Source organism: Vanellus vanellus (assembly GCF_965231255.1).
Source record: "Vanellus vanellus genome assembly, chromosome: 13".
NCBI lineage: Eukaryota > Metazoa > Chordata > Aves > Charadriiformes > Charadriidae > Vanellus > Vanellus vanellus.
The window spans coordinates 15,573,553-15,601,051 of record NC_138918.1 but is presented as its reverse complement, the minus strand read 5'-3'; positions in this window follow the sequence as shown (position 1 = coordinate 15,601,051).

Here is a 27,499-nt window from a genome sequence, read left to right as displayed (position 1 = left end):
TCTCTGCAAGATTTGACAGTCAGCATCCCTGCCGCACTGCTGGCTGACAACGTCTCTCCCTTGCTTCACGTGCACCTTGTTTCTTACAGCGAATATTTAACCTGTGTAACTGTGTACAAACCTGCAATTGGACCTGGGCATCGTATAGCCCCTAAATATCAAGTAGAAGGCATTAATCAAGATGTTTAATCTCTGAAAGACTTCATCGGCAACAGAGTAGAGAGCCTTTCCATTTTCCTGTGAAGTGAATTTCAGAAGGCCGTTCCCAAACGCTCATATTAGACAGGTGGAATTTATCGTAATTTTTTGCAGATCCTGTCCAGATGAAAGGAAATCTTGACTGGCTTAGAGACTCCAAAATATTTCCTCTCCAAGACCTTACTGGAGCACGTGCGGAGGCAAGCTCAGGGGCAGCGTAAGGCACTTTGCATTGCTCCTTGGGCCTTCCCACCAACAAATAACTATTCTCCAGACCTGCCTGCTCATGCCTTCTGCGGGTGATTTTTGAGCTGATGAAAAGTTCGACTACCAAGAGATACTATACTCCCTAGTTATAGTACTAATAGGATGCAAAATATTGCCCCTCATACAATACGGGGCTTTCTGAAGACATTCGGGTGAGTTTAGGGTGTCCCTGAGGAGAGCCTCACAGCCCAGCAGGGCACGGGCTGCCAGCAGACGCAGGACAAGGCTCCGCACTAGCCAGCACACCACAGGTAAGAGAAGAAAACGTGTGTGTATAGAGCTCTCATCACAGAAACACAATTAATTCAAAAGGGCTTTAACTAGGATGTCGTAGCTTCCATTTCTGGCCCAAGTGATGCCTTACCCTTTCCAGCTCAGACTCGAGAGAATTAAAACACAGAACTTACAAAGCACGTTGCTGCCATTACTGTACTGCGGTATTTTTTCCACAGACCCACTATATTCCTCACATTTTCAAATATTCAGGAAAAGTAACAATTTACTTTGTTTCTCTAAAATCCACTGTTTGACCATCCTGTAAAGTAACTGGCTATGAATGCACATTACTCTGGGCGGCTTTGAAGTGTTTCTGAATTCAAAATGCAAATTAAATCTGGAGATTTCTTTCCAGTTCATTCACAAAAAGATAGAGCTGGTCTACAAAGAAGTCAAATAAGCATGCCTGTCTTTCACCATTACTCTTTATGTCTTGAATTCAATGTTTGAAATTAAGAAAACATTAGTTCCCTCAGGTATAAACCACAGGCTTTTATTTTCTGTCAAGCAGCCACAGAAAAAGGACGAGCCTTGTTAAATCATTGTGGTAACCATAGCATGTGTTCTCGCTACAGATTTCTTAGCACATGGAATCTATGGCTTTGATAAAAAGACAACATTAAACACAAGATATATCATATCTCGTCAGCAGGGAACAACTGCATCTCTGTACGGCACAGAGGCTGGCCTTTTTAAGTTAATTGAGATAAACTTAAGAAAGTTTTCATAGGCATTATTAGTCCCTTCATTCTTTATATGCCTTGTTTAGACCTAAATTAATTTCTTCAGTTTTTACGCTACTCCCATTACTGGTATAGTATTCATAATAGCCATATAAACAAAACTTCAGCATTTTAATTATTCCATACAACCTCCCAAAGGGATAAATAAGAAAGCGGATAAAATGCTTGTAACAATTTATGAATCTAAGGCCTTGAAAGGGATAAAAATATAAATACAGCCTCGCTGTCAGCATTCCCTCTGCTACCTCCGTTTGGAGGTTTACTAAGTGAGTTTCTGCTGGACATGTCTGTTCCTGCCTATGACACCCTGACACAAATACGGACGTCAAAACCTTTGGTAGTTCACGGTTGTGTTTAACAGGATTCTCCTCTGCCGGAGAGGCAGTGCACATTGGTGTACTTCTGTGAAGGATACCAGATCCCCCTGCGCCCTGCCACCTTACAGGAATACAGCAAAGTGACTGATCTGATGCACAATGCAAGGCTTGCTGCCTTTTAAATTGCTAATTCCCCTGTTCAGTAGGGTCCTGCCATTTCTATTCCAACACGTTTACCTGTGCTTCAGTCAATTATACAGCAAGTTCTCAAAATTTTTGCTTTTCTTGACAGCTTCAAAAACTTAGGCAGATTAATTCCCCTAGAGCACCATCACTGAAGAGCCCTTTTGCCTTCATCTATTTAATTAGGTCACAACATAATAATTCTTTCGCTACTTGTGATAATCAAGGGCAAATCAGGTATCTAGCAAGATACGTTGGTCAGAGACAGTTGTCACTGATTATTTTGAATGTAAATGAGAGTGAATGTATTATGAACACAATGCACTTGAAAAACCATGAGCATTTTCTAAAATGTTCCTAGATGGCATACAACATTTACCTCCAAATTGAGGAAACAGAATGAAGAATGATTTTTTTTTTGGTCTCAGAAATGAACAAAGCTAGTGTACAGAAACTGTAATAAGGAGTTATCATAACCTGAGGGAATCTATTAAATTTCAATTAAGAGTATAAACTTCAGGCTATAAAACTGAAAGGGACAAACATCCCTTCAGATCAGAATGAAAGTCATCTTTAAAAATCAGATCCTAAAGGACTAGATAGATTAAATCCTTGCATAAACTCAAAAATCCCAATTCACAACCAGCAGTAAATAGAGCTAATCTAATGTATTCGTGGTGTATTTTATTGTATTCAACAGAATACTACATTATTTTGCTGTGTTGAGTTATAACCCCCTACTCATAAAGGCAGCTTTTGATTTCATTTCCATTGCCTTGGGCAAACAAGGCTGAGGACCCACAAGGCTGTGTCAGACGCTGATTGATTCATTTGAGACTGGAAGATAATAGAAACCGTTCAAATTGACTGCAAGAAAAGAAATCTGAATTGGGACATTAGGCAAATTGCCGACCAGCTTTGTAATCTTAATTTTAAAAATTAGTTTAACAAGAGAAACACAAGGATTTTAGTTCAAAATTTTCACATAAGCTTACCACAGCCCATTACAGTTTATCAGTTGGATTAATATTCTTTAAATTTTGTGGAGATTAGAGGCTATATGAAGCCTATAAAACTGGAAGTTAAAAAGGCATGTTCTAGACATTCATTTATCATTTATGCATTCAAGAAGCTCTATTTCTTTGATGTCATGTGTTTTCCAAGGAGTAGAAGGACCTCATTTAACACGCTCTCTTCATACAGTCTTTTAGTAAGCTACTGCTGATTTAAGCCCTCAAATCAAGATAACACAATTAGGGAACGAGAACAGGAACAAGAGCAGCAGCAGAGCTTTCTGTCACTAGATGGTCACGTATATAAAATACAAGTGACAACAATCATTGAGTAAATCTGTAGCGCACAACGAAGTTGAGTGTAAAGGTGTATGAGCTGCTGGGGGTAGCTCCAAGCAGTATCACAGCCTTGGCAGCAAGAGCTCCAGCTGGCAAGGGTACTGTACAAACAAAACAAACACACCTTAATCTTTAAATATTGATAGTGAAAGAAGGGATCATTTTCCTACCTCTGTCCTGTTCCTGCACCTTAACCTCCAGCTCTCTCATTGTATCATCAGTCATGTAAGAGATTAGTGCTTACAAGAAGTCTCTCAAGGGGGCATTAGGAAAAGACGATAAATTGGACAGCTTGGCATAAAGACATCCCGCCTTTGAAGTATAGTTGTCTACGAGATGAAGCTCATTCTCATGTATTTTTAACAGCAGGTTTGGTACCACTACAAAGCACATATATTCTTTAACAAAAGAAACTAAAACTGGAATTAAACAGGAAATCAAACATAAATACCATCAATAAAGACTGAAGTACCGACAAGTCACGATAATTGTTTTCTTGAATTCCACTAAATTGCAGATTTCTGCTTTGAGGACTGTTTAACGTTACAGACGACACATACCCTGCTATGAAAGGTGAACAACTGAGACACAAGATAAAGAATATATCATCTTTTATGACAGTTTACTGCTGATGGCTTAACTAAATAGTCTTCCTTTCCTGAGAACTTATCTGTACTTACGGGGTAGCTTAAGATACTTTTGGTTTGGTGGTTTTGGTTTTTTTAGCGTTTGTGGGGGTGGTGTTTGTTTTTTTTTTAACTCCAGACCTCCAGACGCCTGAGTTCTTTTAAGCTCCCAATATGTTTCAATGCTTTGCACTATCAGCAGTCTCCTCCTTTTTTATTGTACAGCAACTGCTAATTTGCAGCCACCTCCTTTCTCACCATTGCTCTACAATCCAGGTTCCACTACTCTGTTGGCTTATTTTCCTGCCACCTAATCTGACCACTTTAATGTAGGTGACTACGTTTACATTTATTATTTCCTCTGCCACTCTCTTTTGCTTCACTGCCACGGAAAAGAGCACTTAGACATTTCCATGGAAAAAAAAATGTGCAGGTGAATTGATCTAAATAATTTCCTAAGATTTTTTTCATTCCTAAGATTTTTTACACATTCCCAATATTTACATGTGTGTAACACAATATCTAGATGACCCATATTAAATCAATGCCTAAATAGCATACATTACTTTGTTACAATATATTATAAAACAAATGTTAAAAACAGCCTTCTAAACGCATCGTGAGTAATGTTTAAGCTTCTTTTACATCCTGCTGGTGTCTGAATAACCTCTGGTTTTAAACACAGCACTATACCTGTGGCCTGATAGCTTCCGAATTAAAGTACAGAGTCCTTCCTTTTCCTGCACGGGCAGGGGAGGGAAAAGCACAGCTCCAGATGCATGACCAAGCAGTGCAAATACTGCGCCCCTCTGGTCCTCACTCAGGAGCCACAGTTTGAGAGCCAGAACTAAAGAGCCAAAAAGGCTGATTCTGGGAAAAAAATAAAATACTTTCCCAGAGCTGTAACCCCATGACCCATATGGGAAACTATTTCTAGCTAAGGGTGACTTTGAACGTGTGCAAACGCATCTCCAGCCTGCGAGCTGAGAAACAAGGATACAGCCCATGGTTTTCAGCTCCACGTGCTAATTATACTGGCTCTACTATCCAATGACAGGATAAAAAATAAGAACGGGAAGCACAAGAAATAGGCCAAATGTTGAATTTGAATGTTGCTCTGTGGTTCACAGCCTTTATCTTGCAAATGGTTTCATGGAACCTTTCTAATCATTACAGTTATACTTCTCCATTTTAACTGTCCTGAAGCATGCGGTAGGGGGATGATTTTTCTATTCATGGTGACGTAAAAGCCCTTCCCTTTGATTATTAAAAAAAAACTAGGAACCTGTAAATCAATGACAGAACATCCCATTTTTGGTGTCATTTTAAAATATTCATAGAACTTTAGAAGAAAGAAAATCCAAGTCATAATTGAAACAGACAACAATAAGATTAGCAATTTAATTTAGCTTCTGGAAAACCTTATTCAATACTTCCAAATTAGTGAAAAGTATGGTGCTTCCATTTACACAAACTTTGCTCCTACTGGGGAATTTTCCAACGTGCCATAAATAAAACACCTTTTCAAAACTTGGGTGGTCTATAACTCCTCCTTTTGCTTATTCTGCCTAACTAGGGAATGGAGGGGTATTGAGGCAAAGACTTAATACCAAGTAGTACGGCAGCAGACAACCTCTCTAAGGTCACAGAGTAAAAATATGGAAAAGTAGGTGGGATGCAAAAGTACTGAAAATGCTGTAAAGATGAATCTGAAAGATAACAACATACACTTATGTTGGAGAGTGACTCATCAGGACTTGAAGGGTCTGCATGTGGAAATAAGAAACAGCAACGGTCCCCAAGCTGACTGGTATTAAGCAGTAGCACATTTACACTGTGTTCTCTGGTACAACGCATTAACTGAGTAGAAACACCTTGAGAATGTTGATAGCTGCAGCTGGACCTGAGTAAGAGTTGATGATGCTGTGCCATGTAATAAGGATCTGGCAGCTAAGACCTGTTAGCTTAGGAAATCTCGGGACTCCATTTCATTCATTTCACAGCAGAGACATGTCTGTAGATAGCCTTAGCAATAAGTTTCTGATGAAATCTTTATTTTGAATATATGAATGTATCTACAGACACTATGGACAGAAATGAGAATATTGAGTGTTCAAGTGATGGTCATAACTACAGAAAAACTCTATCAATTAGGGAAAAAAAAAAAGACGACTTGCACTGTAGTACTTAAAAAAAATTCAATACAGAAATGCCATTTTCAATATATCTAATATGAATGGTAGCTCTGTTATGCAGAAGCTACCAGTACAGTTAATAGATATTAAGATTCTCCTGACTATCAAATGTCTATTCTTTGAGTTTGATTTCCTTCTTTCAAATGGGACTCTTACACATCTGAAAAAACATGAACTGCATAGCTAAGTGTTAAGCAGAACCAAAAATACAAAAGATAATTGGGGGTAAACAAATTCCAAAGTTCCTTTTTTGCATGATCATGGGCAGAGTACTGGATTAAATCTGGCAAATTTCAGCTTTAATCCCTTTTCCCTCAAAAGCCCTTATTATTCAACCAATATTGATAGAGAGCATCTTCAATGGCATGCTTATCAGAGAGATTAGGTAGTGTCTGTGAACCTTTCTCCTGAAGGGTAAATGTCACCATGAGCTATTACTTGCAAAATATGTCATTAACATATAGATGCATAAAAAGTTGAAAAGGAGGATTTCTCATTTCACTTATTCCTGTTATCATTTTTCCACATGGAAAAAGCTTGAAGGAATCACACTGCAAAGATAAATACTGGAAAACCAAACACAGTCTTGAGCTATGACAGTCAGAAAAAAATAGGGAAAAGAAAAATCTATTCAACGTAATGTATGGGGGAAGAAGTTTCAAACAACATTTACACGGCAAAGCTGTCACCCCAAACCTGACTAAAATAGAAGACAAAATGTGAATTTATGTAAAATTGGTCAATGAAGGCCCTGGTGCACAAGAAGAAACACTGAATAGTCTCTAAACCACAGTCTGGGCAAATTATAGCTGTGGATTAGAAATTGTTCTGTTAAAAGAAGTGTTCTAATCAGTGCGAGCGGGTGACAAGAGCAGGAAAAATGAGCTGTAGCATGCTAAGACTTTGGCCGTCTTTTTGTACTTCCTTCCTGGACCATTCTGATGATGAATATCAGATTTTAGCTCCATTAGTTGCACATGAAGGCAATCTGCCTATTCGTTTTCCATTATAACTTCCATTTTGCCATATTATTCTATTTTCTACAATTACTGAATGTTTGATTGTAGTTCCACAGAAAATGTACAATACTGACACATGCTAATTAAGCATGTGTTATACCCTATCTACAACAGTTATTTCACACTCTTTGGCATTATTGCCATTGCCAAGACTTATTGAACCATAAGATCCCGTGACCACTGTTATCCTTCTTCTCCAATATCCATAAGGGAGGTAAGGTCATGGCAAACTACCAGTGAATGACAGAGAAGGAGGTGTATACAAAACAGAGATGATAAAAATGGGCTGGACTACGAGGTACTCACTAGCAACACAACAGGCATGCACAGGGAAACAAGGGCTGCATGCATGCAGCAGAGTAATGTCGGGTTGTTGGTTTGTTTGTTTTTTTTTTAAAGAAAAAAGAAGCACAAAGGTGCGAGGAAGCCAACATTAGTAGTATAGACTGAGACTGGAAGATGGGGCTGAAGTGAGGGAGAGCAGCAATCTCTGTAGCATCACCTCACTGGGACGCAGTAAAACACATTCTTTTCAAATGAGTTAATTACTAACAGCTAGCGACCAAAGTTGTCTTTGAGCTACTGTTTTCTGTGGACCCCAGTGGTCGGGGAGAAGGGGATAATATGAAGGAAAAATCACCTGGTGGTGAGACAAAAGTAAAAACTCACTATGAACGTTCTGGCTTAAACAGCCACCACTGAGGGAAACTGCCCATCCTGTGAGAGTTTGGCTGTTTGACACCATCCTCAAGTAGCTGCCGTTTGGTGTGCGCCGAGCGGCTGCTCAGTACTGCCGTACTGTAAGAGCAGAAGACATCATTTGTGCTTCTCCATTTCAGAATGGCTTTTAAAACGTTTCACTGCAGAGGAGACAAAATTACTATCACGCTACCTTTCCACAGCCTAGTCCTGAATGCTCCAAGTGTAACAGAATCCCTACGGGAACTGCCTTTCCCCCCTCCTACCCAAGAACGAGCAGAACCTTCCACCCTCCTCTCAGATGTAACTCTACAAATATATTTGTAACACAAGAGACATGTAAATGTTTTGTAAAAGGGTAGGATTGCAGCTGTAGGAAAAAGAAGTCAGCTTCTCCCCACTGGCTCAAGTGAAATAAATCACTGGCTCGCAAGGCAGCCCATGGAAAAACAGAGGGCGAAGAAGTTTTTCCTAGATCTGAGTGGTGAATGTCTGTCCCCACCTACAACAGCCACAGGCAATGATGGGTCTCATATAATTACACGAAGTTCCCCTATTTTGTAATAATCAAGTGAGACAGGAAGCAAGTAGTGCCACGAGCAAAACAACAAAATAAACACTGCCATTTTGCCCACAAGCAATGGCTTGGGTTGCTTGAGTGCACACTGCACAAACATATTTGACCAGACCTTCACCATTTGATTATTTTAAATTTTTCCATGTAACATTTGAAATAATTCCCTAGGCCATGCTCAGACAAACTGTGAGAAAGTCCAGACCCCACAGGAACGCAAGATGATTTTGCCTATAGAAATACCCAATTAAGAGGCTTGGGTCATTTTTTTTTTTTAATTGAAGACAAAAATTTCAGCATGACACAGAAGATGCCATTATTTTGGGCTTCTTGCATGAATGTGGTAAGAGCTATATCAATGATAAAGGGGCAGGAGGCCTTTACTGTTATCACTGAAAACAAAAAAATAAAACCAACAAATAAATAAATAACAAGATCCAGCAACCTGCAAGGCCTGTGACATAAATATTACTCAGGAGTTGTTCATTGTGATACAAGTGCATAGAACAGGTTGGAGGCACCATAACAAACCCCAAAACATATGTATATAATATGTACTGAGGTTTTCATACTGGTAGGATAGCTTGAAGTTTTTGTTCCCTCTTACATAAAACAGAATAAAACCTGAGGTGAGAAACTTATGATCTCAGACATACCGATGTCCTTACTAATGCTAATTCTCCAGATTTTGCTCTTGCTCAGAAATCTGCTATAGACCAAACTGCGAGATGTTTATTCATCTTTTTAAATCATACAGATATGTCCAATAAAAGCAATTCCAAATAATTCCAAACTAAGTCATTAACAGTCCACCAAAACAAATAAGGTTTTGTATTCAGTCCTTCAAAGAAATCAAGATATGGCCAAGAAGACAAGTCTCATGACATATTTTCTTCCCAAAACTGTGCATTACTTGCATTTTGAAACAAATGTACATCAGTAGCTATATTTGTAGCTCCTCAGTTATTTAACTGACTTTTCACATTCACTGTTTTCTAATTTTGACCTCTTTGAGGAAAATATTTGGAATCTTTCAGTGCTTACTGTATTCTTTGTTATCTCTTATCAGATAAAGTTCTAGGATTTGTCATTAAATAGTCTATTTTTCTCGTCCAGACCAATGACGCTTAGAAAATAATTTATATTCTTTACTAAACGTCATTCAACGATTAGATTTTGTAAGATCAAGTTGGTGGAATTCCTATCGCACTTGTGACATTGCCATGTTCCTGGTAAAGGCTGAATGCCCCCGTGCTGTCAATCTTTACTTTTCACTGAATAGAAATGACTCTGAAAGAACAAACTCCAGCTTCTAGGCGCTTATTATTATTTCTTAAATTTAACGGGAACTGCAATATTCACTGGACTTAAACGTTCTTCTGTAGACATTTAAAAGAACCTATATTCTCAGAAGGACACTATAATCTGCAAATTTACTTCTTAGGAGAACCAACAGGAAAAGAAGGCACGAAGGGACATTTCGAAAGGCCATGAGGCCAGCAGCAGCTAAAAGCATCTAGTACTATCTAACCAGTTCTCACAAAGCTGTACTGAGAGAGACCATACAAGCTGTACAGGAGATCTGTTCCAGTATCTCTAAGGGTCCAGATGTCTATTCCCACATTTTTAGTTCACTGTTTCTTTCCATGTTTTACCAGAGTCAGAAGAAGCAGCGATTGCCTTTCCTTTCACTGCAGCCCATTAAGCGTTTGAAGTCTCCACTCAGCGTAGACCAAAATAAAAAATGTCCAATTTTTTCAGCGTCTCATTTTCAGTCAAGTTTCCTAACATTTCTGTTATGCTTACTGCTGTTCTCTGAACTCATGCTCTAGTCCACATCCTTGTTTTAAAATGTGGTGCCCCAAATCAGACATAGTATTCTTCCTCAGGTTTTACTGGCAACAAGATTGCAAAGGCTGCCTCATGTTTTGTGGGTTTGGTGTTTGTTTTTTTTTGGGGGGGGGGGGGTTGGTTGGTTGGTTGTTGTTTTGGGTTTGGGGTTTTTTTTGTTTGTTTTTTTTTGTTTGTTTGTTTTGTTTTTTACAGATCCTGTTCTCATGACATGCACTTTCAGACATTAAGCTATCTTCACCTGCTAACCTCATTATTGGTGCCATATCCTTTACTAAAGACCCATTCCTTAGCCTGTTACTCTGCAACATTCATTTGTGAGGCTGATTCACCATGCTTGGGTGTAGAACGTGATATTTCAAATTACAAATTCTGAATAGTTTGGGGGAGTTGTTTTGAAGCATCTCAAGATCACTTTGAATTCTAATCATGTCCCCAGGTATACATCTGCTGTCACACGTAAATGTAATAGTCACTCTTAATTCTATTGTCTGTGTCTAATGGAAACGTTCAGTTGTGCCACCTATCTCTTTGGAACAGTACCTGATACATTTTCCTAATCTGACAGTGAACCACTGAAAATTACTCTGAGAATTGTTTTGTCAAACACTTTGTCAATCATGATGATGTGTTTTTTTTCCTCCAAAGTTGTGGAAGATTTCAAAGTATAAGTGTAATGTTTAGGAATTAAACTACATGTGATTAATGTAGTAAATGTAGGACACAGGAAAAGCATTTTAGCAATATTAACTTTAGAAATATTTAATAGGCATATGTGTCTCATACAAGACAGATATTAACTCTTATAGAAAACTTAATGGAAAGCTGCATAGATTGCAGAGCTTAGCTCAAGTAGAGCTTAGATTTCTTTCTTTTTTTTCCCCTACTACCTGAACCAATTCTTCCTTTATGTCTCAGTTCATGTTTTCTCACCAAGTACATGATTTAGTAGAAGTTCAGAATAAGTATTTCAGGAATTCTTCTATTCAACATTCTTCTCTAGTGTAGCTATCAGCAAGAACGTATTCACATTCTCACCCTCCAATAGGTGCCTTCCTCCATCTGCACAGCTGTTGTCATTCATTACAACTTTATTCTGCTAACTCACAAGCTTGAGGTGTCATTGGCTTTTTTGTTTGCTTTGGTTTTAAGAATTCATCGCGATAAATATAATATATATGATTACTTAAATGTAAAATATTCAGGAAATTAATGGGGATATACTGTCAGAGATGGTGAGAAAAATATTTGATTTGAGCCATTTCTTGTCTTAGCACGTTTCTGAAATACTGAATACCTGCTACAGAGCATTTCGATTCCAAGCACCTCTTAATACTAAACAATCTGGCCTCTTCATTCTCTGTTATCTTTATTTACTTGATATGCCCTAGGGCTAGGCACTAAAAATTAGGTACTGATACTGGATTTTTCACAGCCTTTTTTATTACTTTCTTACTTACACTCTTCATTAACACATGGCTAACTTGAGATTAGAAGTAGCATTCTGTTGAGCTCACTAGTAACTTTAAGAATGCTATTGGCAGTCCACTGATAGATACAGTAGGAACTTTTGTCAAAAGATGCTTTTCTTATTCCATTTCCTTCTTGAAGTAGTAAGAACTGACAGTGGAGAGAATTCACTTCACTTACAAAATTGATTAGTTTGGAAACAATCACTTGTGTAATTAAGATAGGTCAGGCCAAGTTTCTTTATAAATAATTCATCAGGAAACTACTCTATAAAAAGCTAGAGAAATGTCACTCCAGGTGCAGTCTTTTTAAACTATTTCTGTATAAATCAATTAAGGTGTTTTATTTTGACACCCGGTGTCAGTATTTACAAAAGTTGGATAGACAAGTCCATCCCTGCAGCATGCATTTGCAAATAACTTTACTCATTAATGTTTAATTAAGACAGAGGAAAACTGTCCTTGATATTTTGCTGCAATTAGTGCTCTCTATACCCCACTGACTTTCCATGATGAATTACTTTTCAAATGCAAAGTGAAGTGATTAAATAAAGCTGAAGATTCTCTAGCCATTGCACATTGCCCATCCTACACTTTTAAGTAGATACAAACTCTTGCTCGGCTGCAGCTCATAACTATTTGGCAAAACCGTTAAAAACCACCATGCTAACCATCTAAATGGGAAAAAATAAAAGAAATAATTTAATTTTTACATTTTTCCCAAACATAAATTCTTGACAATGGTTTCAATGTTTTGTCATGGTTTAACCCCAGCCAACAACCAGGACCATGCAGCCACTTGCTCACTCCCCCCGGTTGGGATGGGGGAGAGCATAAGAATAAAAAAAGTGAGAAAACTCATGCGTTGAGATAAAGACACTAACAGATAAAGCAAAAGCCACACACACAGGAAAACAAGGAATTTGTTCAGTATTTCCCATTGACAGGAAGGTGTTTAGGATGAAAATGTTTTTGATTTGGAAAAGAAAAATCATATCCTGAAGGGCTCAGCTAATAATTATATTTTTTAATCAATAGAGCATACATTCTCCAACTCCAGTTCTAAAATCTTTCACATTTGTGTAACAGTAAACTAAAGAACAATGTTCACTTTTACTGGTATAACCACCATAGAAATGCCTCAACTGTTTGACAAACTACATTTCAGTTCCACTAGACCTTTATTTTTTCAGACTGAACTAGGATAAAATGCAAATGGAATATTTCAGCAATGAGATCCGTAATATTTTGCTCTAGATACACTGCAACACAGCCTTTTGAAAATTAAGGCTCCTTCCAAGCACCCCAGCTGCCAGCCTATGGAATTGCCCCCAGCCCGGGGACCTTGCAGCCCAGACAGCTGTTCCCAAAAATGGCCAGGGTGCCCCCTCTGCAGTTAGCAACAGTCTGGTTCCTTTTACTGTTCCCACGCAGGGGGCAGTGCTGATCCTGACAGACTGCAGCTAACCTCAGCCTGCAGCTGTTAAAGCACCCAGCATCACCAACGCCATTGCAGGAGTCCCTGCCAAGCCTCTGATGGCTGTGTCTCGCCTGGCTACAGGAAAGCTGAGAGCCTGGAATACTGCTTCTTCACCTCCACAGCTTCCAGCTTAGCAGGATACTGAAGACCTAGAGAGAAGAGCTGGCTAATAACCAAACAGGATTGTGGCTAAAACCTTTCCCTTTTCCACATAATCTTCATAGAAATTAAACTACCTTCAGAAAACATTTCAATTTTGATTAAAAAAAAATAGCTTTCACTGGATTTCTTTTTTTTTATGGCTCTAACTAAAAAAAAAAAAAAAAAAGTAATTTCTCTCATGACATGTTAGCTTTTCCAGTTCCAGTCCTAGGCAGAGCTTAGAGGCATGGAGGAAAATCACACACAAAACTGGGGACAGAAGCAACTGGAGGGACCTCTACCTAAGGCCCACCAAGGGGAGAAGAATGACAGAAGTAAAGGAATACAGAGAAAACATAGAGGGCATTATTTCAGAAACTGGACAAAGTGTGCTTTGACCACACATTGGGCTCAAAGATCTTCCAGCAGAACGAACACCTAAAACAAGGTCTCATCGTGGAAGAAGGTTTCCACGTAAGAGGATGGATTGCGCCATACAGGAGGCCCTGATGTGTGCCAAGCATTGGGGATTAGTTATTCTTGGGGTAAACTCGCTGGCTCCGGAGGAGAATGCATCTATTGTGTTGAATACAGTGTGATATAGAATCACATCAAACAAAACTTAAATATGGTGTTGAAAAAAGCTTAGCCATGTCAGCAAGCTGCTTAGTCTAGGCTACTGTACTATGTATCATTTTATGGCCAGACTATGTTGGGAGCAAAAAACAGAGATAATGACGATTTCAAGTTCCGACAATTTTAAGAGGTGCTATAGGAATCCTAGAGGATAAGGATAGTTCTCCACATTTACTCACAGGTCACCCTTTACTATTAAGGCTATCAAACAAGCTCCCTCCAATCTATACCAGAAAAAAACAACCAAACAAAATGAACTCAAACCAAAGACCACCAGAATGCCCATTTACTGAATCACAACCTCTCTGTAACAGGTTGCCACTATCATACAAAAAGCAAACCATCTGTATTGTCTATAGTAGTGTTGAATTTAAAGCTTTACCGCTTGCAATACGACAGAAAGGTTGCACTATTTAGGGTTGGGAACTACGGATTTAAGGAAGCCCGATTTAAGCAGCTGAATAAACGCTTTCATCTAGGATTTATTTGTGTGGTGAGAGCTTGCCTTGGGCAAGGAAGGTCAAAAGCAGACCTTTGATCTGTTTGGACTATATCTCTATCCTGTCATAGGCTTAATTGGGTGTAGAAACCATCTCAGGCTTAGGGCCCCTTTACCACACTGCCCTAATAGGAATAAGCCAAATTCCTATACAGGCAACCTCCCACATTTGCCTCTCCGACAAAAGCACGCAGTATGTATCCCTAGTTGAAGCAGTTGCAGTAGGACAGGAGTTAACGAACAATCAACAAACTTAAAAAAAACCAAACAATTGTTGGAGTAGTACTAGAAACTGGTTAAATGGATAGATATGCAGAGGTATGAGTGGTGTTCTTGTCCAGAAAAATAAGGTTTGCTAAGGAACATCTGATCCTATTTTGCACTCGGGTAGGATGGTTTTCCTCAGGCGCCCTCCTCAACCAGAAGTGTATCACTAAAATGAAATATGACTGAAGACCTTTATGCTGAAAAGATCATACAAGGCATTGCAGGACTCGGGACACAGCTCTTAAATAATACACCAATATGTGTTTGTGCTTTCTTAGGTGTACTTTTTATTTTATTTTATTTTCCAAGTCCATATTGCAGCATACAGAAATTAGTATGCAGCACTTATTTGCAGGTGAGAGGGATGTCAAACAAATAAAAACCCTCGTGTTTGTCTTTGTTCCCAAAGTAGCAGCATGATTTAATACCCTAGTTGAGTCATTAAACCAGTTCCTTACTCATTGAGAACTATAAATTTCAGCTAACGTCACAGGGCTCTCTGTATTGACATACCCCATACCTTACGAGGTTCACAAGACTAAAATTCTCTGTACGTCCATTTACTTATTTCAGCAGTCTGTAGTAGTCATCACGTTTTGGTATGAATCCATGAAGCAGAATGATTACAAGAAAACTATGAAGCATTCATCTTAATTTTTGTACAACTGCATAAGTGTACTTATAAAGTCATTCTGCAGTTACAGCAGAAACATTCCTAAATCTGCTGTGCCAAGTGGAAGAACAGTATAAATAGCTACGTGCTCTATCTACAGTACGTAAATACAATTTTGCTACTATTCCTGCTATCAGTAAAGTGGGTCCGTATTTCCCCTGCCCGACCAGGTGTCAGCTCAGCAACCTAACCACCAGTGCTTTTTGGCTGCCTAAATCGTCAGGCCCTTTTACCGTCTCCCTCTGTTAAAAACAGAAGGCCCTAAACTTTGACAGTGTGGGACTTTTAAATTCCATATATAAGTGACAACTGTCTGTTCTTGTGCCTACTTCCAGTCTCTGCTTATTATCAATGAAAAGACTACTAAATATAATAATAGTAAATTTTTTTTTAGTGAGATGCAAATTCAAAAATAGTAGTTCTTCCATCTTCCAAATACTGAGTCATACAGAAATAACTTTACAAAAGCGCCATTTCTCTGAGGAAATTCATTCCTTTATGTAATCTGTTTTAGCTTCGCTGCCCCCCACCCATCTCCTTCTGGTGGTGAAAGGCCTCCTTTCTGGTGGAAGAGCAATGTTCGTTCTTACTAATTGCTGCTAATGATTCTCACCCCAGTGTACTCCAGTACACAAAGGACACATACTGTCTTGATCCTCACCCTCTCCAATTGTTAAACTAAGTCATTGGACCACTCTGGGGAGAAAAATAAAACCGTGTCTGTGCTGACAAGTTGTTGGCTATAGTTTCAGCACCAGCATAACTTGGAAAAACTGAGATATAATAAATCCCTAGGGATGCGCGTGTGGGGGGAAATCTGACAGACCCTTAACTGCAGCAGCCCTACTGGATGCCACTTATAATAACAATTCAAAGACCTTGAGCTATCAACCAGGTTTACTGATGGAGAACTCCTATCAAAGTTCCTGCTGTTAGTTCTGACAGATTCACCACACGTGGCTGCACATGGTTACACTTGCATTCACTCGAGTATACAAGAAATGTCTATTCCTAAGCCTCTAGGACTTTGCAATAGTAATGTTTTAATTGCAAAGGTGCTGAAGAGCGACTAATACCTGATGGCGAAAGTTTTCCCATGGTATGGAGCCTTTTCTCTGATTTGAAAAGCAGAGCTATTTAAATAGTCTCTCCCACAACCCTGTAGAGGGTAAGGGGCTTGGCAGCATAGAAATACTTCTCCTCTGATGTAGGCCTTTGCACTTCTGGGATTTGATTCTGCTTGTATGTACAATCGGATGGATGGTGAAGCACTAATGAATCATATCAACCAGAACTTCAGGGGAGAGCTTGCCACTGCTCGAAGCAGATGCAACTGCAGTAAAGGCGGGCGAACCGTCTGGGACAATCTGAGTTAAAGTACCGCCTCCAAACCCAGAATTATGAAGCAAAAGAGCAGCCACTTCAGTGCTACATCAGCATAATATGCTGCCATTCTTATTTGGTAGGATGCTTCTTTCACTTTGAGCAACTGTGAAGAACAAAATCATGTATAATACTGAAATTTAGTTAGTGACTATTGACAGTGTTGTGCACTTAAGTAACACGTCAGAGGAAATTATAGGCGCTAGACAGCCTATGTAGTCAGTGGAGATATACTCCTTCAGAGGACAATTCAGAGCATCCTGACGCAGATTCCTGTTTTGAAGTGCCCATTGGAAAACCATCTCTCATTGTGATTGGGATTCTTTTATTCATGATTTATGAAAGTAATAATTAAAAGCAAAAAAAATAATTCATGAGATCAGTGCTAAGAAGGTGACTTACAGACTGAAAAACACAAAGCTTGAGCTGTCCACACAGCTATTAAGAGGTCTCTCATACCATACCTCATGGGATGTCTTTCCCAAAACCAATAAGATACGAAACAAGAATACGCATGTATACCTCACTTGGAAAGCTAAAAATTCACCTGCTTGGAATCAGGAGATAAATCATGTTTTCTAAAGGCCTCCTACAAACAATTCAATAACTGAAGTATTGGCTAATGTAGCATGAATTTCTTTCAGGTTTTGACTAGAAATCCATTCAAGGCAAAGATTCGGGGAGTTTTCCACTTCTTTGCATATTAGAACAAACATACATACAGTTTCTTTCTGACTCCATGAAACATTAAGGTTTTATGGAAACTGAATATCTACAGCACAAGACAATGGGCATTGAGTTGGGATACAGGGAGCCTAGGTTCACGTCCTATTTTCAGCTTGGGCGCCGATACATGACCGGCTCAGGCACTCGGACAGCTCAGCTCAGACTCTCCAATGGGATAGAGGTGAGTAACTGAAAATGTTAATACTAACCACTAGGTTAGGTTTTTGGGTGTTTTTTTTTGTTGTTTTTGTTTGTTTGGTTTGTTTTTTTTTTTTTTTTTAATAATTTCCACCTTTTTATGGATACCTTTGGAAAATCTAATCTGATCAAGAACAGATAAAGAAAACTAGTTGTCTGGATAAAACAAAACGATAGCAAAGCAGGTTAGAATTCTCAAGATAAATTAAACTTTAGCTTTGATCAAAGTTCAGAAACGTATAGTCTATTTATTTCCTATAAGTGAGTAGAATTCCAAATACTTCAAAACAAATAAATACATATCTAAGTAAAGCATACATTTTGATTAAAGTCAACTATTGCTCCTTTGAATTGTTCAAAGACCTTTCAGTAAATGTGTATTTCAAACCATTTATCCTTAAAAGTGCTAAATCACAGAGCGTTTATAAGACCTAAAGTTGAAGAATACAAGTGGAACTGCATTTTGTTTGTGAATTACATTTCCATCAAACGGCAAACAGCTGTAGAGATGGTAAAACAAAACAAAACAAAATTTGCATCAAGTGATAACTCAATTAAAATTTCCATTGTATGCCTGGTGAACCAAGAAATAGGTAAGTGCCCTGCCCAGGTTATATGCAGTCTTTTGGCGTGACTGCGCACTAAGTTCAGATCTCCTGATTTCCTCTCATTTTTGAAGTGGCACATCTTGGAAATTAAAGTCTCAACTCTTAGATATTTTCCTTTTCCTATAGCTAAGTTATTTTTAGGGTTTTTCCCTTATTTTTGCTATTATGAGAAGAAACATTTCAGAGAAACTAAAGTCTATTCACTAAGATCCCGATGCCTGTGACAATTTTGACAAGTTGATTTTTTGAATGCCCTGAATGAAGCACTTGTTTTGGCTGGTATTTATTTTTACATTTTCTATTAATAGACTATCTTCCATCTAATTTGTCTTTCAAGGTTCTCCGAATTTGTGGCTTTTGAATGTCTTTCACTGTCAGAAACGTTTTGACTGACACACAGCTACTGTCTAACAACAGAATTCTGTCTCAAGGTGTCACGCTTTTCTTCTTGCTGAAAATCCACACAAGGATTTCATCAGCGGTTCTTATTTATAGGAGAAATTTTTGGAACTTATTATTAAAAATTGTATGCATATTTTATGGAGATTTTACTCTTTGTTTCATTTTGTAACTCCGAGCAGAAACAGGCTGAACTGCTTCAGAAATAAAGCGAACATGAAGGAAATCCTTTCAAATCTATTCAGTACATTCAAATCCATTAGGCAGAACAGCTCTCACTTGAAAAAAAGAATTTAAAATTAAAAAAGACTACTCAGAGAAATATATTGAAACAGTAAGCATCATGACTTCACCCTTTGCAAGTGTCTCTTACCAAGCCCTCAGCCTACATTTCTCTTAGTACAAGAAATTGTATTGCCTGTGATGTTATATATCAAATATCTTTAGATGACATTTTTGATTATGACTATTACAAAGACTGTCTTTATGAACATTAGCAAATTGTTAAAAAAAATCACAAACCCTTTCTTCCAAGAATTCCTGCTTTTTCCCCTTGTAAGCTGAAATCCCTGAACAAACGGGTTCAGGGCATGCTGATGGAACTGCTATGTAGTACCATATTGGCTTACCTCTGCCTGAGGGTCTCATGTCATTAGCCTGTGCTCCTCTTCCCTTTACTAAGAGCTACTACTTGGCTCATTCCTGCCTTTTTAATTGTGCAGCCTCTTTCTGCAGTTCCCAGAATCTGCTCAAGGCTAATACCCTCAGATAACCGCAGTAGCAAAATAGTTCCAATGGGCACCCTTAAAAGTTTCTTTTTACTTCTCAGTAAGTCATAGCCAGTTACTGGTGTCGCTCATTAAAAGTACAAGGAATATCTCCTCATTATGGCTACAGCTTATCTAACATTGAATGGTTAAAAAGAAACTTTGCAAGAACTCCCACTGGATATTAATTGAAATAGTGACATTAAACTTGTCACTAGAACCACAGACAAACTTTCTTACTGTCCCATTTGAATTGGTTCTTAGCCTATCACTTGAGGACAAAAATATTTACATAAGTATTTTAAAACAAAACTGTCAATTACATATGTTAATGACCATATTTATTCCTTGAAGGTATTGTAACTCTTAACTGGCTGCCTACTGAATCACAGCATGGCTTGTTGCCATTAGTCAGTTTAACATCTCGTCACTGCACAGGAGTGAAATAGCAAGTATCTTCTTCCTTTCATACTTCAGGCTGATTTACTGAATAAACATATACATAATGTTTAATTTAAGATTATGAGAAGTCACGATTATCACTGCTCTGCAGCTCAAACTAATTGTCGTCAATGAATAACAGTTGAGATCGATTGCATTTCTGTCCTGAGGGACTCTCAGAAACGTTGCGTTCAGTCACATACATTGTTTAATTTGGTAGGTACTCACTATTAAAAAGGGGATGAAAAATGGCAAGTGCATTTAAGATTGCTGCAGACTCTTAAAAGTTGAGACTTTTTTTGTCACATGTTTGCACATCTACCCCACTGCAATCCTCCTGTCAAGTCCACAAAGAATCTGTGCAATGCAGAATAGACCGGAATGTCTTAGTTACCCATCTGCTGTTTGTAAAACAGAACACACCACAGACCGGAAAGCCAATTCCCCTCTTAGCCATGCGTTACCTGGGACAAGGCATGGGCAACCACTCTGCATAACAGGGACCAGGCACTTTCCTGCTTAGCATAACTCCTAATGTTGGAAGCGAGAAGCAGAACCTTAAGCCTGTTTTTTTGTGTGTGGGTTCTGATCCAATTCTCAGGTAGCATTTAAAGGAAACCATAGTTCTCCACTCACAGTAGAGAGAGATATCCCTCTTACCCCTAGCATCCTTCAGATTCCCCAGACTTCTGAATTACATGCTAATAAATTCAACTTCCAAGCAGATGCAATGTTTTGATGCAAATTGATTAAGCTGGAAAAAACACTAACCCTTTAGGTAAGATGTTGGTGGATTTGGGCTGTTTGGGTTTTTGTTTTATTCAAAATCAGAAGACAGTGGCCACTGTCTTTGAAGAGGGAATGTCTCTCTCATCCCACATTTCCTGGGAGATGTCACAGCTGTGACAAGGAGGGGTTTATAATGCCACAGTTCGGTGCCTTCATAATTTATTCTCTCTGATTTTATGCTCTTTTAGTCTCCTGCTCAACCATCCACTAACAAGCAGTGATATTAGCCAATAAATCAAAGACGTCTGCTTGTCACCACCAGATGCTTGGTCACATTGCAGCCGATTATGAGACGTACAAAAGGACAATTTCATGTAGAGAGCTCTGTGGAGGTGTTCCACTGATATTCTGTTTGATAGGAGACCAGCGTGAGGTGAATGTAGTATAACTCAGTAACTTTTATGCCTCTTGGCAATGGAAAACTAAGCTGAAATAAAACTGGGAAGTAAATTAGGACCTCACCTTTATGACTATGCCATTTATGATCCTGCATCTACTCCTCCAATACACTGACACAAGTTAGCGTAAAAATAAATCTTTTATTTTGCCCATCTTGCACTGCACTGGGCACAGGAAAAGCAGCTCCTTTTTCACGAAGGGCAGAAGAGGTGCTTAATATCAATTGTTACAAAGTGCATAAATTTTTCATGTGGCAGTCTTACAAAAAATAATCCATTAGGCCTTATCAGTCAAACGAACAACTAACATGCTCAGTGCAAAGATACTCTTTGATCTTTCTTTTTCTCTCTAATTTATTATAACAAACACCATTAATGACGAGAGCCAGGGACTATTCTGCATAATGGAGAAGAGGAGCTAAACTCTTTTGCAACATCGCTATTGTAGCTTTCTTCTCAAACTTAAATACTATAATTAATACGATACTGTAATACTAACTGACCAAAGATTATGGATTATTCCGATGTGCTATGAATAAAATGCATAGGAAAAACAGACAGTTTGCCAACTCAAAACTGAGTATCTCTGGACAGATGGAAACAGAGTCCTAAAATGAAGCACTGCATTTGCTGATTGCTCTCTACAGAGGAACCACACTGCAAAATCTAGCTCAAAAAAAGGACAAATTTGAGCACTGCTCAGGCAGGTTCAGCTTTACAGTCCTCTCTTGTATTCTGGTTTAATTTCTGTCCCTGCAAATCTTGGATTTGAATGTCTGAGAATCCCTTTTACTGAACATGGATTTAGCCTCAGGCCATCCCAATTCTAAGCAGCACAGTCACGAGGACAATGACATCTAGAAGACAGTTTGTGTTGTGGTCTTAACACAACAAGCCCAACCAGCAGTTGGCATTCAGTTAATTAACTACCATATATAGTTATTTGACAGCTAGAAAATGTAAGCGTATGAAAGAAGTGGTATTAAAATATATATATATATCTTCAATATTCTAACGAATCATGTTTCAGCCACAGCTCCAGCCAGAAGCATTTTATAGCGAAGTGACAGCTTTATCAGTAGCATGGCATGAATTCTCACTATAGTGACACTAGACAAAAAATTTCTAGTCGATTCCCTGGTAGTAAGTGATTGACATGTAGCTTTTGTTTTAAGAAGCACTTACCTATGGCTGTTATCTTCCTATCTCATTGCTTGCAGTAGATTTACAGGTCAAGCCAAATGACCTACAAGAAGAGAAGAGCAAAATTATGCACAAGGCACAACATCAGGAGGAAAAAGCAGTAGTGTGCTTGACTGTTTTACAGAAAGTAAAGCGGACGGTACAGAAAACTGCCAGGGACCAACTTTAGGTTTGATAAGTCATCTGCTACAGTCCCCAGATGTTAGATCTCAGCTATCCTGCACTGCTTTTAATGGGTTAATTCTTCTAGAACTTACCATTAACAATAAGTCTCAAACTGTACTTTTTAATCTATCTTTTCCAGCAGATGTGAGGAATGTTAAAGCACCCAGGAATTGCACCCTATGTCCTCTTAGGATCATGGTGTATGAAGCACACAAAAGAATAACTTCCTATTAAACCCCTACTACTTTCACTACAGAACAAGAGAAGCAGAGTTGCAGACCTTCGATCAAGTATTCCCCAAACACATCTCTGCTACATTTCCTTTCAGATCTGAAGACTTCCTTCTGCTACTGAGTGCTAGAGTTACAGTCTCCAAGTGACCTTTTGATTTCTAAAAATACTCTTAGGAATATACATCTAGAGATACTTAGATGGAAAATTGCAATTAACAGCTGTTCGTTGGATAGTCCAACCTCTACGCTCTTTTCTGAGAAGTATTATCTCTTCCTTCAACCATATTAGACAAGCACATAGCTTGCACTGAATTCCTTAATTTAAAACATGACCGCGTCCACTCCTCTTTTTTCTTGATAGCATTTGTCAAAAGAATTTACAGGAAAACATTTAGAATATAAACCTAAGTCCATATTATGATGTATGATTCAAAATAATGAGTTAATTTTCATGTGACTGATCAATTTTGATGCTTTAACACAGTCACAAAGCAAAAAAAAACCTTTGGAAGTAGCGTCAGAAAGACAGAGCTTAATGTTGGTAAGATGAAAACTGTAGTATAAAAGAAAACACTGATACACAGCACCAGGTGCAATACATATGATAAAAAATTGTCGTCTTAAGAATGAAAGGATTAGACACCTGCAGAATTGGTTTAAGCATCCGTCACCTTTTTATGAAAAAATGAATAAGTTTCTCAAGTACCTTGTTCCTAAAGCCTGAGATGTATACTACAAATTAATCATCGGGGGAATTATGTTTTTACGAACCTTGAACTTTTGGATAAGATGAGAACCAGTCATAAGCTACGGAGGCGTAGCCAATGTGCAAACACCACAGTGGTGCCCTGCCACATTCAGCCAAGAAGCCTTACATGTGGCTATCTGGGATTAAAACCTGCTCCTGGTGATACTAACAAGGTATACTATCCAGCACTTCGCCTTCAGTGGAGTAGCCTGGGAGGCAAACTGGAGATAGATACTCTTGGAAATGTGGAGATTGTTATTTACGACTTTTTAAATTATATGATTACAATGAGCATCATTTTTCATGAGGTTTTCTGTGAAGAGAACATTTCATGAAACTCCTCTCACTTTTTCTTAGGATGTTCTTTTTTCTGAAGATACACTTTTCAAAAAATTAACAACTGATGTACAAGTTTATCTGAAAACATTTATAAAAGCAGATAGGTTGGGTTTATTCCTCTCAGTACGCCTGACAGCTCCGTCAGTAATTTGAGCATAGTCTTTCCAAAATAATTAATCTTCACTAATTTTCAACATTTTTTCAAAAGTACTTGTAGTCTCCTTTGAGAAAAGGATTTTTTTAAATTCTTGTTTGCTGAAATTAACAGCCTTTTCATAAAGATAAAAAGCCCTTTTGAAAAGTCTAGTTCTCCACATAAAAAGTATAAATATGCTTGTTTATTAAGTACATGAATAGCTTCAATGAACTCCATGGGACAGGAGCTTTAAAGTATTTAAAGTTATATATTTAAAGTTAATTATATGTACAAGTCATTAAGTACCAAGGGCCAAGATCAAATGAGATCTGTGATAAAGGTCCCTTTTTTTTTTTTACCCTGTGGCCTGGGATTTCCATTGCTGTGTTGGGTTAAAGAAAAATCTGCTTTTTGTAGGAGCTAAAGTATGCTCCAAAACATCTCAATTTTAGCTTTTTCAGAAAACACTGCTTAAAATTCTGACGTCATTTGTAAGCAAAGTACTTGGAATTAAGTATGATCCATCAAGGTAATAGTAGAATTCAGTGTGGGTTATTGGAATAGGTCCTGATACCCTGAACATTTAAGCAGGCAACCAGTTGTGCAGATTTCAATTGAGCTATTCATGTTTGAACTTAAGCGTGCGGCCAAAGCGACTGCACTAGCAGGATCTGCAAAGGTTGAAGAATTAACTTAAAAGAAGACTTGCAAAGAGTGGATTCACCATGAATGTGCTGCATGGTGGGTGTACTGCCAAGAATTAGAAACAAAAGACGGCATTCTGTGACTTCAGAACAGTGACCAAATAAGGTTATTGTAAAATAAATCAGAGGAGTGAGGTGGTTTAATGGCTTTTTAATGATCCTAATGTTTTCAGTTTTAATGAGTCCTTTTACATCAGCTTTAATCGTTTTATGAAACTAAAAAATGGCTGCATTAGTTTGGTTTTCTGTTCAATCTCCCCACAAGCCATTATGGAGGAGTGGCTAATGGGAGTCAACTTTCATAAGTGGAGGCCTAGGCAATTGAGTAACTGCTAAATTTATTTGGGAAAATGATACATGAGCTACCAATATAGCGATTTTAATTTTTTTAAAAGATTGAAGGAAACATTTTACTGCAGTGCAGGTAAGAAATAAGCAAAAAGAATTAATACTCATTGATACTGTGAAATTGAATTAAATCTTTTCAGTATTACGTACATTTCATGTAAGTAACTTTAAGGATTGAAAATAAATGTGTTGTTTCATCTTTTAAAATTCACACGTAATACAATTTCATGTTATACAAGAATCTTTCAAATTAGATCATCTACAGTCGTGCAGCAGGATATCTCTCTTCTATCCAGCTTTAGTAGGTTTGCTCAAAGCCAGGTTTCCCCTCCAGGGAAGTGTTTCTATGGCAGACAGAGGAGCACAACCACTGAGATGTGGACACACGTGGACAAAAAGCAGGGAGGAGAAGCCAGCATCCTAAACTGCCCAAGCTGTTGGTTTTAGTGATGTGCTCACAGGCAGCCTGTGGATTTAGTGGGGGCAGCTATAGGCACAGATGCCCTCCCTTGGCTAACCTACGGCAGCCAGCACACGCTCCGTTCTGCCGGCTATTCCGCAAGAGTAGTTCTCTGTGGCAGCTTAGCTCTAGACAGCGACGTCTTCATTCCTCAAGGAATAAGAGCTTAGGACTGTCCTACAGCTCTGCTGAATGGATCGATACAAGAGTACTCTGAGCTCAGCTTTCTCCCTATATTGTCATTCTCCAATTTTGACCAATAACTAAATCCCGGTTCTGCTAAACTGTTTTCCTACATTTGGTCACCCAGATTTCAACAAAAAGCAATAAATTCAGATGGATTATACATTACTGTTGAGAAATATTTTTAAATTCTTAATCATATTAACTGTACCTTTATTTTCTGAAACCTTTTATCTAAGGTAAAATGAAATTTAAATCACATACAAAATGTTTAAATTCTGCTCTCAGGTTAAAAAAAAAAAAAAAAAACCACAACAAACTAATTATTTTGGAATCAAACAAATTATTTCTCCCAAAAAGCTCAATTCCGCAACTCTTATGTATTGAATTCTCCTATAAAACAAGAGTTTATTTCAAGTAAGGACAGCAGCATCAAATGAAACTATTTTTTTAGTTTATATTTATAACATTATAGATACAAATTATCCACTATTGTTATTGGTTGATTGGGACCTTTTTCACTAGACATATTGTAGCAACTGGACTCAAACCAAGTTCGAGTCATGATGTTAAGGAGCGAGGCTGGGGCGGGGAGGAAAGGGTGAGCAAAGGAAGTCGTATCTCACCGCATACTGTGAGGTATTGCCAGGTCCTGACATAACTTTTAGAGCATGATACGGCTGTTATACGGTTGCATGGCTAACAAGGATGCCTAAGATCTAACACATGGTAAAGACAGTACATATTTATTTTCCTAGTAATTCCTGTTGTTCACATCATCATAGGGATGTTTCTCAAGTAAACAAAACCAGGAACTCCTATTAAAATGAGGTTGTTTAAAAACAAAAACCCAAAGATGCTCTAGTCTCAGTTTAAAGGTCTCACCTGACCTTAAAACCTTCAACTCCTTCAGAAATTGCCTGTACTGCGGCCATGTGATCATTTTCTATAAGTCTCCCAAGTAACAGGCAATAGGACAAGAGGAAATGGCCTCAGGTTGTGCCGGGGGAGGTTTAGGATGGGTATTAGGAAAAATTTTGTCACAGAAAGGGCTATCAAGCATTGGAACAGGCTGCCCAGGGAAGTGCCTGAGTCACCATCCCTGGAGGTATTTAAAAGACGGGTAGACATGGTGCTGAGGGATGTGGTTTAGTGGTGGATTTGGCAGTGTTGGTTAATGGTTGGACTCGATCTTAAAGCTCCCTTCCAACCTAGACGATTCTATGATTCTAAAAGAAGGGAAACTAATTAATCTAGAGGCTATAGAAGCTAACCTAGCTTTGCCAGTGCAGCTGCCCAGAAAAAGGCATGCTCAAGCTGAGAGAGGGCTGCTTGCTGTCCACAGTTTCTCTGAGGAGCGCTTGACCTCCAGAGAGGACTGAAAGGCTTGTTGTACCAGCATTCCTCATGAAAAGGACTGTTGGAAGTATTCTTGTGAAAAATCTCTTTTCCTACAGGCTCATCATTTGGAATGCAGATTAAAAAAAATAAATAAAAAATATGATAATCACAGAGTGTAAACCCAAAAAGTAAAAGGTGAATGGAAACAATATACACTAAATCTGAATGAATAACACATACAAATTTAGGTGACACTTCAGAAGCAACATATACTTATAAGACAGTAAACAACAGCTGGTTTTATCTGAGTCTTTGACTGAGATACCATAAAATTACCCCAGGTAAAAAAAAGGTGTTATGATACACATTACAAAGCCGTGAATGTGGTTTAGCTGTGACTAGACAAGACTGACATATTGTAATTTCATCTGGTATGAGAAGACAGAATGAATACTCAAGGTAGCT